Genomic DNA, 12,757 nt, shown 5'->3' with positions numbered 1-12,757 from the left:
GTGTCCCTTGCCATAGCTGTTGTGACCTTCTGGAATGTTATATAACAATGATTTAAAATCTGCAGCAAGAAATAAGAAGAAAAGATGCATTGTATGTTTATTTAGTCAAAAGCTCCTCAGAAATGATTGGTTTAAGTGATTAAAGAAGTTGAAAGAGTACAGTAGAAATGCATACATAACTTTATCTTCCTTCAGAGCAGAAACAGCATTGACTGATTGGGGTTAACACAAGTCATATCAGGCAGATAAATAATGAATGCCACCATTAAAAATTATCTTGTGCGTCACAGTCAACAAAGTATGAATGGAAATTAAATGCAATAAAAATGGAGGAAAACAGATTCAAGAGCAGAGTGGCATTTCTGTGCAGATATCACAGAATCACAGAATTTATAGGTTGGAAGAGACCTCAAGGTCATCGAGTCCAACCTCCAACCTAACGCTAACAGCCCTCCACTAAACCATATCCCTAAGCTCTACATCTAAACGTCTTTTGAAGACTTCCAGGGATGGTGACTCCACCACTTCCCTGGGCAGCCTGTTCCAATGTCTAACAACCCTTTCAGTGAAGAAGTTCTTCCTAACATCTAACCTAAAACTCCCCTGGCTCAACTTAAGCCCATTCCCCCTCGTCCTGTCACCAGGCACGTGGGAGAACAGGCCAACCCCCACCTCGCTACAGCCTCCCTTGAGGTACCTAAAAAGAGCGATAAGGTCACCCCTGAGCCTCCTCTTCTCCAGGCTGAACAAGCCCAGCTCCCTCAGCCGCTCCTCATAGGACTTGTTCTCCAGGCCCCTCACCAGCTTCGTCGCCCTTCTCTGGACCCGCTCAAGCACCTCGATGTCCTTCTTGTAGCGAGGGGCCCAAAACTGAACACAGTACTCGAGGTGCGGCCTCACCAGAGCTGAGTACAGGGGGACGATCACCTCCCTAGCCCTGCTGGTCACGCTGTTCCTGATACAAGCCAGGATGCCGTTGGCCTTCTTGGCTACCTGAGCACACTGCTGGCTCATATTCAGCCGACTATCCACCATCACTCCCAGGTCCTTCTCTGCCTGGCAGCTCTCCAACCATTCCTCTCCCAGTCTGTAGCTCTGCTTGGGGTTATTGCGCCCCAGGTGCAGGACCCGGCACTTGGCCTTGTTGAACTTCATGCAGTTGACCTCGGCCCATCGGTGCAGCCTATCCAGATCCTCCTGCAGAGCTTTCCTACCCTCAAGCAGATCGACACACGCACCTAACTTGGTGTCATCTGCGAACTTACTGAGGGTGCACTCGATGCCCTCGTCCAGATCATCGATGAAGATATTAAAGAGGACCGGCCCCAGCACCGAGCCCTGGGGGACGCCACTAGTGACTGGCCTCCAACTGGACTTGGCTCCATTCACCACGACTCTTTGGGCCCGGCTATCCAGCCAGTTTCTAACCCAACGAAGCGTGCGCCAGTCCAAGCCAAGAGCAGCCAGTTTCTTGAGGAGAATGCTGTGGGAGACGGTGTCAAAAGCCTTGCTGAAGTCAAGGTAGACCACATCCACAGCCTTTCCCTCATCCACCCAGCGCGTCACTCTGTCATAGAAGGAGATCAGGTTCGTCAGGCATGACCTGCCTTTCATAAAGCCATGCTGACTGGGCCTGATCGCCTGCTTCCCCTGCAATTGCTGCATGATGACTCTCAGGAGGATCTGCTCCATGAGCTTTCCTGGCACTGAGGTCAAACTGACAGGCCTGTAGTTTCCCGGGTCTGCCCTCCTGCCCTTCTTGTAGATGGGCGTCACGTTTGCTAGCCGCCAGTCGATTGGAACCTCCCCTGATAGCCAGGACTGTTGATAAATGATGGATAGTGGCTTGGCCAGCTCCTCTGCCAGTTCCCTCAGTACCCTTGGGTGGATCCCATCCGGCCCCATCGACTTGTGCACATCTAAGTGCCGTAGCAGGTCACCAACCAGTTCTTCATGGATAATGAGGGCCACATCCTGCTCCCCATCGCCTTCCACCAGCTCAGGGTACTGAGTATCCAGAGAACATCCGGTATTGCCGCTAAAGACTGAGGCAAAGAAGGCATTGAGCACCTCTGCCTTTTCCTCATCTCTTGTAACTAAGTTTCCCCCCGCATCCAGTAAAGGATGGAGATTCTCCTTAGTCCTCCTTTTTGTGTTGATGTATTTATAGAAACGTTTTTTGTTATCTTTAACGGCAGTAGCCAGATTGAGCTCCAGATGAGCTTTGGCCTTCCTAATTTTGTCCCTGCACAGCCTCGCTACTTCTTTAAAGTCCTCCTTAGTGGCCTGCCCACTTTTCCAAAGCTTATAAACCCTCTTTTTCCTCCTAAGATCAAGCCACAATTCTCTGTTGAGCCAGGCCGGTCTTCTTCCCCGCCAGCTCGTCTTTGGGCACGTGGGGACAGACCGTTCCTGTGCCATTAAGACTTCCCTCTTGAAGAGCGCCCAGCCTTCCTGGACCCCTCTGCCCTTCAGAACCACCTCCCAAGGGACTCCACCAACTAGTGTCCTGAGCAGCTCAAAGTCAGCCCTTCGAAAGTCCAATACAGCGGTTTTACTGGTCCCCTTCCTGGCCTCGCCAAGAATAGTGAACTCCACCATTGCGTGGTCACTCTGCCCAAGACAGCTCCCGACGATCACGTCCTCCACCAGTCCTTCTCTGTTTGTGAAGAGAAGGTCTAGCGGGGCACCACCCCTGGTAGGTTCACTAACCAGCTGCGTCAGGAAGCTATCTTCCACGCTCTCCAGAAACCTCCTAGACTGCTTTCTCAGGGCTGTGTTGTGCTTCCAGGATATGTCAGGGAAGTTGAAGTCCCCCACGAGTACAAGAGCTGATGATTTTGCAACCTCTGTCAGCTGCCTGTAGAACTCCTCATCCGTCTCCTCATCCTGGTTCGGCGGTCTATAGCAGACCCCGACCAGGACACTAGCCTTGTTGTCCCTGCCGATCCTAACCCAAAGGGACTCAACCTTGTCATTCCCAACCTCGAGTTCTACAACCTCGAATGACTCTCTAATATAGAGAGCCACACCACCACCCCTTCTATGCTGCCTGTCCCTTCTATAGAGCTTATAGCCAGGCATTGTAGCACTCCAGTCATGAGACTGGTCCCACCACGTCTCCGTGATGGCAACCAAGTCGTAGCCTGCCTGCCGCACGATGGCTTCCAGCTCCTCCTGTTTGTTACCCATGCTGCGTGCATTGGTGTAGATGCACTTCAGCTGGGCCATAGCCTTATCCTCCGGCCTTGCCATTATGGCCAATGTTTTGATGTGAGGTCATTCAAACAACAAGTATCGGGTGTGCCAGTAAAGATTCAGATTGGTCCTGTCCCTATCACACTGCAAATTGAGTTCTTTGGAAGAAGGGAACAAAAATGACAAAACATCACTGCAAATACCAGTAAATCCTGATTATGCTGCTGGCTCAAGGCACATTCAATCACGCAGCAGCATTTTGGTAATGCATAATTAGAGTAGACAACACATGATTTTATACCAGTTTGAAATATCTTAGCCTTGTATTGATATTCTGTAATTAACATTTGGAAGAATCTCTAAAATTTGGAGAGAAAAAAAAAAATCTTTTATTCTTTTCAAAATACAATACTGTGCTTGTTCAAAAATATAGCTGACTTTTTTTTTTTTTTTTTTTTATCTTATGCTTCCTCTTTGAAGGTCTGCTGTTACTATTTCATTGTCTTTTTAATCATCAGTATCTATGAGTTTAAGAGCTGAGTTTGTAAAAACTGTTCTTTAAGTGTATAATATCTAACTTCAAAATTCCTCCTAATTGCAATAGAACTATAACATAATCACAAAATAGTAGAAACTGCCAAATTTGCATTAATCAGATCAGGTCACTGCTATACAGTTGTAAGCAAAACTGTCATGTAAGTTTGCATCACTTCTCCCAGGAATTTATACTTTGTTGGCAGCAGGTTGCACACCACAAAAACCAAACAGTACGTTTGCTCTAGTGAGGCGTGCTATCACACTGCAATATAGTGTGCTGCTAGAGTGAAGTAGATGGGTCAGTGTTGTTTGAAGGACCAGACATAAACATTAACCTGCAAATTTTCTAAGTGAGTCAAAACAGCTTGTGATGGGCTAATTTACAAATGTGAGTTTCTGAACAAAGTGTTCAATTTATATTCCATAAACTGTGCGACTTGGCAAGAAGAGAAATAGATTAGAAAGGGCAGGAGGGAATGTTTAAGTTTCCACGTTTCTTTAAAGGGGAGGAAAGGGCAATCTAACTTTGAGAGTGTGCTAAGAGGGTTAATTCAGGAGAAGTTCTGCAATTTATTCTTGTTCTCTGTAATGTTGGACCTTAGGGCTTAATGTAATGGAATGTGATTTAGAGTTCTGAATGTGCTAATTTTGTAATTCAGGTGTCCTGTGGAGAGGCTGTGTTCATGCCAGCTATCTGAGGAATTAAATGCAGCTGATTTGTGTTGGGGAAAATGTGTGGTTTGCTTCAGGCCAAAACTGTTGTAAAATTTAAACCAATGTATTTTTCTCTCTCTTTAATTTAAAGTATGGGATACAGGTGGGCCTGAGGGGAATTGCTAAGGGTTCCTATATACTTCCTGGTGTTATGTATAGAAAATTCTCACATTGTTAAAATGTAGCATGTGATAACTAGGATAAACAAGTTTTATTTATAAAATTGTTGTATTTTCCCTTGGTTTTGCCCTGCTTTGGGGGTAGTGTCTTCATCAAACACTAATTGCAGTAGGATTTTGATTCTTGTGCACTCTGCAAGCATGAGATGATGTTGATCCACTGTCTAATGTCTTCAGAAGAAACCCTAATGTTAAGTAGTCATTTGATTTTCTTCAACAAGAGAAATTTGGGGTGGAGAAATGGTATCCATAATATTTGTGAGTAAAACTGAAGATTTATTAATATTGCTATGAAATTGTCAGCTAAGAGCACCTGCCTGCTCTAAGGGGTGAAGTGTTCGAGAGTTAGCTCAGCAAAGAGAGTGGAGTTTGCCAGGTGAATAACACAGCATTCAATTATTTATTTATTTCAGCCCATATCCTCAGGATATTATGAAATGTGGTTCTGAGAAATAAAGGACCATGTCTTCAGCTTATGTAAATCAGAGTTGCTCCATTTGCTTCAGTGAAACTGTGTTGATTTATGCCAGCTAAAGAGCTGGACCACTGTTCCTTAGGCTATAAAAATGCTTGTTGCTTTACAAATGACTCTGCATCTAAATGACATTATCACACCATAACACCTGACCTGAGAGGTGAAATTGGTTACTTTTATTGAAATCAAAACAATTATATTTCTATCTTCACTGGTTTCCTTCATCTGCCTTGGGAAAACATTTTAAGAAAGAAAGAAGATGAAGTTTTCTTTTTATGCATTCTTGCAAGAGTACTGCCTTTTTGAAATACAGTGAAGACCTCTTAAATAGAAATGCTCATGAACAGCAAATGAAAGGTGCCTGGTTTGTTTTTCTTTTAACTCCATCTTAGTCCCTTTACTTTATGGAGATAAGTATAGGTAATTTATTTCAGGTCTGTTAATATGAAAAACAAAATGCTGGGAGGACAGAAAACTCAAAAGATGTTAATAGCACAGCGCAGTGATTAAAAGCATTCACCAAAAAATATCTTTAAATTATGACAATTCAGACATTGAACATGAATCCTATGTCTATCATACACAACATTTTATCACCCATGGGTAGCATTATTCTGTCTTTGTTGATTTTGCTGGAGGTGAAAAGCCAAAGGAAGCACTACACAGAAGTGATGTACGTGCTTCAAAGCAACATTAAAATGAATTTGTGTTATACACAGAATAGATACAAGATCACTTCATTTTATTCTGTTTAAATATGGCTTAAATTATTTTCTTCATGAAACCATTTTGAGAATGCCAGTATGCATGTGGTGTGAGAATGTGGGTATATTCTAATGCTCATCTAACAGATAAAATTTCTAAAAGGTCAATGCCTAACAGTGACACAAATAGCTCATTTCAGAGTAGATAAAATTAAAGACAAAAGCTGCCCTTAATGGAAACCAAAATTGTTTAAAATTGTAAAATGATCTCTCTGACTCAACTATATTTCAAAGATGTTGACGTATTTACTCTTTGCCTTTATTATTATTACAAGTTAGAGAAGCTCATGATAATTCATCCACTTTTTCTATTGCTTGTGACTGGGGAACTTACCGTTAGTTTCAAGTAAGCTGGACTAGTCTCCTTGTTGCCTCGTTCTAGATAAATTATTCAGTTAATAGATAAAACAGGTAACTGTTGCAAGCCTTGATCATTCTCATCAGCACTTCTTACACAACCTGGAACTGTAGACTTTTCTATTTAGTTGAAGTTTTTTTCTTACAGAATTTCATATTCAACCCAAATGTTTGGAAAAAAAAATTTCCATGTACAAAGAAAAGAATAATTCCAACAAAGCTGTATAGTTTTACTTTGACTTTAAAAATAAAATGTCAGTGTCCTGGAGGGGAAAATTTCTTTATTAATAAATAAATAAATAAATAAAAAATCAGAGTTATAAATGCCATTTCAATAGAAATAAAATGTTTTGTTCATCCTCTGACAATTTATTTGTCTTTTTTTTTCATCACAAATACATGTCATTGGACAATAAAATTAGGATTTCTGTTTTTTTGTTGTTTTTTATCAGTAATGAAAATCAGTTCTCTCCAGAGCTTTGTTATCGGCATAACCAAATTTTCTTCATACATCACATTTTAATGAACACCTTTCTTGTTTTTAAATTGTCATTGAAACACTACTGGATAAGAGCTATCTATACAATTACCAGAAAATTAATCTGAATTATCCATTAAAATAATGGAGCTAAATCACCTATTGTGGACACTTGTATTCAGAATTTTATTGACATTAATTTGATTTGATTTCCTTCACTTCACAATAAGATAATACTTTGTTATGCTACTTCTACTGTAATTCTATCAGGCCTTCTAAATGGGCCTAGAAATATGCTATTGGAATTGGTACTGGTTATTCAATGAACATCATTTCGGTATTTGGTTATCATTAAATTAAAGATACAGGAATGCATTCAGGATAATAAGCTATTGAATGTGAATCCTAATGTAAAATGTGAAATTGAGGTCCTGACCACTTTGCATAAAAGTAAGCATGTCTGGACTGTGTTTTCTAACTGCAATTTCTGTTTCCACTGGAAGTAATCTTCCCACCGTTCACATTTAGTGGTGTGTTTCTGATTTTCACACCAGGCACAGCTTTATTTCAGTTTGGAATTTTCCATCTTCATTTGTTTGAATAAATAAGATAATGACGTTAGGACATACTGGTGTTCTCAAAACAAGATAGCTACAGAAGTACAAACTCTTATCTTCTTCCAAGAAGGACAGAGAGTATTGTGACAAAACAATCTGATAACAGAAAAGATAGCTTATTTCTGCATGTGAGATCATCAGAATATAACTGTGTTAGATGTTTCATATGCAAATCAGATAATAGTTTTAATCCAAGACTTTTTGTAAGGGCTAACACATTTTGCCTTGAGTCAGAAATGTACTGTTGCTACCATTGGTTACCAAGGATTATTGATATTTGGCTTCAAGTTCAATTTTATTCAGTGACTGTAACAGAGATCAACCTTGTATCATCCCTTGCTTTTTCTATGGGGAAACTAATTCCAAATGATGCAGCTGGATTGAAGAACTAAGAATTTAAATTTATCTCCTCCGTTGGGTGAAGGAAGATGCATATTTTTAACACAAACACCAAACTCTCTACAAGCTGGCCTCCCATGTGTTATTGCTTGCTATATGCTTTTTTTATATGTTTGCTACTTCGTGCTCTCAGCAGCAACAGTTCCAAAGGTTGTCTTTTTTTTTTTTTTTTTTTTAAGCTGTCATATTACTAGAGTTAATACTGTGGTCATGGAATTGATAAATGAATATTCCCTGCTTTTAAAATGAGTTTAATAATTATTTAATTATTTTGATTTGTGCCATAAATGAGTGAGAGAAAAAAAAAAAAAGGCATATTTTCCATTATTTCTCTCTTTTATTCTTGGTTGTCCAAACTGTGTTCAGGCTTTTCAAGTGTAGTTCATGTACTGTTTCTTTGCTTTCTATGTATGTTAGATATTAATACTGATCTCCTTTGTAAATCTGTTTTGGAGTTATGAATAAATAATTACAACGATTAATATTAGGTGCAGTAATATTAACATAGCCTCATTTGGCCTGAAATATCAAGGTTAATTTTTTCAAGACTTGTATAACATCCCCTATCTGAGGACTTCCTCGTCTTGTGAGCTGCATGAATTTCCTTAGAGTTATTCTGATACCATATTTGCTTCTCTTTCATGTGTTTCTTCATGTATCCCCTAGTCCCTTATCAGACATACAGTGAGTATCACTTTCTTACTTTTATGGCACCTCTCCTACAAACACCACTTCTTGTTTTTGACCCTTCCTGGAAATATGCCCAGTGAGGGGAAAAAAATGTCTTCCCTTTGTTCTGAAGTTACTTGTTCCATCTAGACTTATATTTTCTTCCCCACAATGACTCCTGTGTTCAAAGTAGGATTAGCCATAAAGGTGTATAACTGAAATCAAAGCTCCCTACCACAACTAGAAGGGGTGCCTTGAGTATCTCCTGGGCCATGACAGTTCCGCACAGGTCTCCTACCCATGGATGGTGGTAGGTGTAGCTAGCAGAGAACATAATTCCTGTAAATTCATCTACCTGGAAACAGAAAGAAGAAAGCTGCCACCCTGGTGTGTGCTAGAAGTTGTTAAGGGGGTTATGTTTACCACCAACTCCCTTAGCGATCTCCCTTTTCTTTTGTCCTAAATTCAGCAAATGCAATGTTCCGTACTGTCCTGACACGCCATAATTAGCTGGGCCAGTAATCGATACTAGTAATGATTTTAGGGACAAAGTTGTTACTATTGATTAGAATACTTTCTGCCACCTTTCCTCTCCTGGCAGCATCATGGGGAGAATGTATTTATTTATTTATTTAGATGCCTTTTGACATTGCACTTCTACAAAACATTAAGGCATTTTCAACAATTAACCCCAATCATTCTGTTTGTCTGCATACAGGGTCGGTTTTGGTCAGATCTACAAAACATTTTAAAAATCTATAAAATTGATAGGACATTAAAGTGACATGTTTCCAACGTGTCTGTTTATTACTATGCTGTGTAAACCGTGGCCATGCCCACTGTGTTCAGCAAATCTGCCTTGATGATGATGTTTTTTCAAAAAGCATTTTGGATTTAGAATAATAACCACAATCTGCTACAAGACAAATGTTGATGAAAGGAGGATGCCAGCAACAGAAAATGTAACAAAGCTGGAATTTCTAACAGAAAAGCTGTGTTCAGCAGTGTTATTCACACGTCAAAATGCAATATTTTCAGATAGCTCTGCCTTCTGATATGCAATATGGGCCTGATCCAAAGCCCATTTAAGTCAGTGGACTGATTCCCAATGACTTTAATGGGCTTTGGATTTCACCCTAATTGCACTGATGTTCCCTTTACTAAAGCTCGTAGTTACAGTGAAGCTCAATAATGCTCTGTTTGTTTTTTCCTCTGTTCCAGGTGTTAATATTTTCTCTCTCTCCATCTCAGTGAAGCCGCAGTTATTAGGGAGGAGAGGAAAAAGACCAAATCTTTGACCAACTACGGTAAACTGCTGCACATAGATCTCTAATGCTCAGTGCTGAGTCACAGTGAGCAAGATGATGATCATCATGTAAAGGCAGCTAATAAAAATAAAAGCGCAGTGGCATTTCAAGCCTGATTTGGCAATAAATGTCTCCATGCATGAATGGCCCACTCTAGTGAGAGAATAAAAAATACCTATGAAATAGGAAAGTATGGAATATCAAATGGGGGCAGAGTTCAGTGGGAGGAGAGGTCTTAAGAGAATCAGTGAAGGAATTTCTCTTTTGCTGTAAAAACTAAAAGAAAACAGTGCTCAGTTCACAAGGGCATTGGCAGTTTCTAGGACTGTTCTTTAAAAAGTATCAACAACAACAAACCTGCCCAGGTATGTCTTTGAGGAGGCCTTCCAACTGAGAAAAGAGCACTTCACCTCTCTGGCAGGCAGCTCCCATGGGGATATGACTATCTATCCATTTTCTATAAGCAAAAGTTAGATAGAATATCTTGTGCTTTTTATCACAATTCAAAGGAGGATTTCTGGCAAAATACCAACTTTTACATCACTAAATTCTCACCTCATCTGTTGAACAAAAATCAGCTTCCCACTAATCTGTGGCTGCCTTGGCATTTTTAGAAAGATGGGATACTCCTGTGACAGCTACTTGCTAACTAAGTGTATTGACAGAAGCTGTCTATAAATTAATTAGCTGCTTAAGCAAATTAAACAGATGGAAAATGGGGATTCGGCTATGAGAGAGGAATGGATGGACAGTTGGACACACACACATGACAACATATCCTTTTTCTCTGCAGTATTTCTCTGAATTTGTCTCCTTTTTTAAACAGAGAAAAGAGAGGATCCCAGTTTTTGTTCATTTGACAAACAGCATGGTCCCAGGCTTCAGCTGAAGTAAACAGAGCCCAGTGAAATTCACTGGTCCTGTACTGTAGCATTAATTGTAGATTCTGAACCTAACTGATTACAATGTAAATTTCATAGTAAATGTAAAAATGCAGAAAAAGTATAAGACTAGGAAAGCTGAAAAATGAAAAACTTTTCCTTTATTTTTTTCTTTTGAGTAAGAAAAAATTACTTTTCTTTTACCCTCAGCAAAATATTCTGCTCTCCCTTCCAGGTTATTTAATCCATGCTTTATTTTAATTAGTTTCAAATGAAAAATGAACTTCAAAATAAAAATCCAGAGAGGTTTATTTAGAAAATGTCACAGTGAAAGCTTTTGGCATTTCCAAAATGAAACATTTCAGTTTCAAAAGATGTCACAATTAAATGTGTCATTATTTGGCTAAAACTATTTGAATAATTCAGCCTGAATTTCCTAACAGGTTCTCTCCTCCTACACAGGGAGGTTTTTGTTTTGTTTTGTTTTGTTTGTTGTTTTTTTTTTTTAGCAAATTTATTATACTTCTTTTCAACTCCAGATTTGATTCCATGCGTGTGACGTTTAGTATGGACAATATTATTTTACTTAACAAGGTAAAACACACTATCAAGAGTTAGTAAGTTAACTCTTTCTGAAGAGTTTTCTGAAAAAGACAATAGGTGAGATAGGCTAAATGAATGTTTTGATTATCAAAGTATGAGCAGAAACTTTTTTTTTAGTGCAATTTGCTGAAAAATCCCTAGGAGTTAAAATGTTTCATGAAGATTCACATCTTCAGAATATTCACAGGGAAAATGTTAGCAGTGAAATCCCAGTAGTTGAGGATCTCTCTGTGTGACTGTATGAACCACTAGTATTGTTTCATTATGAGTGTTGTTGTGGAAGAAGATGCAAAATCTAATGTTAAGTCCTCACTATTATCTTGTGAGTTCCACTTACCTGTTTTAGCTGTATGCAAATATCTGTATTTTAACTGACAGGGTGTTGGGTTTTTTTGGTTCAGTTTACAAATTGTGTAAGAGGCCAGGTTGGATGGGGCTTTGAACAACCTGGTCTAGAGGAAGATGCCTCTCACCATGACAACAAGGCTGGAACTAGATGGTCTTTAAGGTCCTTTCCAGTCCAAACCATTCTATGTTTTTGTATGATATTACATTGATTATTTCATAGAAACTATTTTCAGGTAACAGGTTAACACAGTTGTTCTTGTAAACCAAACAAAATGCTTCATTATCAGTAGCATTGTACAAGACTATGAAAAATGGTATCTGAAAATCTGGTTAGTTTTTTAGCACTGTAGAATAGCTGGGTGAACTATACACATCTCAGTGAAATGTTCTTCAGGCTGTAAAAATCCCACATACAACTAGCCTTACCCTCTTAAGTTCATATTATTTCCTACCTAAAGGATGTATGCCACACCATTTATAGCCCTAATCCTTCAAATGTTAAGACAAGCATGCAACACATTCATTTTAGCTGTCTGTTTGTTATACAATACAGGATAGGAATTTAACTGTGAGCCTAAATAAAGGATTCAAGAAAAACCTACAGTACAGTTTTTGTTGCAAATGTAGTAATTTTCAAATGTTTCCATTAAATTAAATTAAATTAAATTAAAATAAAAATAAAATAAAATAAATGCTTTTAATATATATATATTTTTTTAATTACTGAAATATTTATTTACGGTCCTATGTCTAAATATTCACCGCTTCCATTGTCTATCACTTTGCCTATGCTATATCATCAGTCTCTTCTCTAAGAGTCACCAGCCTTCCCTTCCATGATCTGCAGCTCTTCATTGTCACTTGGACACAAATAACATGTACTGGTGGTGTCTCTTACATGGTTTGTTAAGGCTCCTGGATGGATAAGTATATCTCATTTGCTTTATGCTTGGCCTGGAAGCTTTTTTTAAATGCTATTATACCAGTGGAATCTGTAACGAAAAATCAAAGGCTTTGAAGACTAGAGATAACATATCTTAAAATTTCTATGTGATTTTAAAAGCACAAAAATGTTTAGTTTAGTTAACATTAATAAGTTATATTCCCAGTAACAGTGAAATGAATAAAGGTCTCATGCTGAATCATATCCTTTTAGTATGTTTCTTCGCTTGATCTTGGTCATAGATATATTATTTTCTTCTGAAGTCTAAGTATAATTTATTAGTCAGGT

The sequence above is a fragment of the Netta rufina genome, assembly GCF_964035555.1.
Source record: "Netta rufina genome assembly, chromosome: 8".
In the NCBI taxonomy this organism is placed as follows: Eukaryota; Metazoa; Chordata; class Aves; order Anseriformes; family Anatidae; genus Netta; species Netta rufina.
This window is presented reverse-complemented; position numbering follows the sequence as displayed.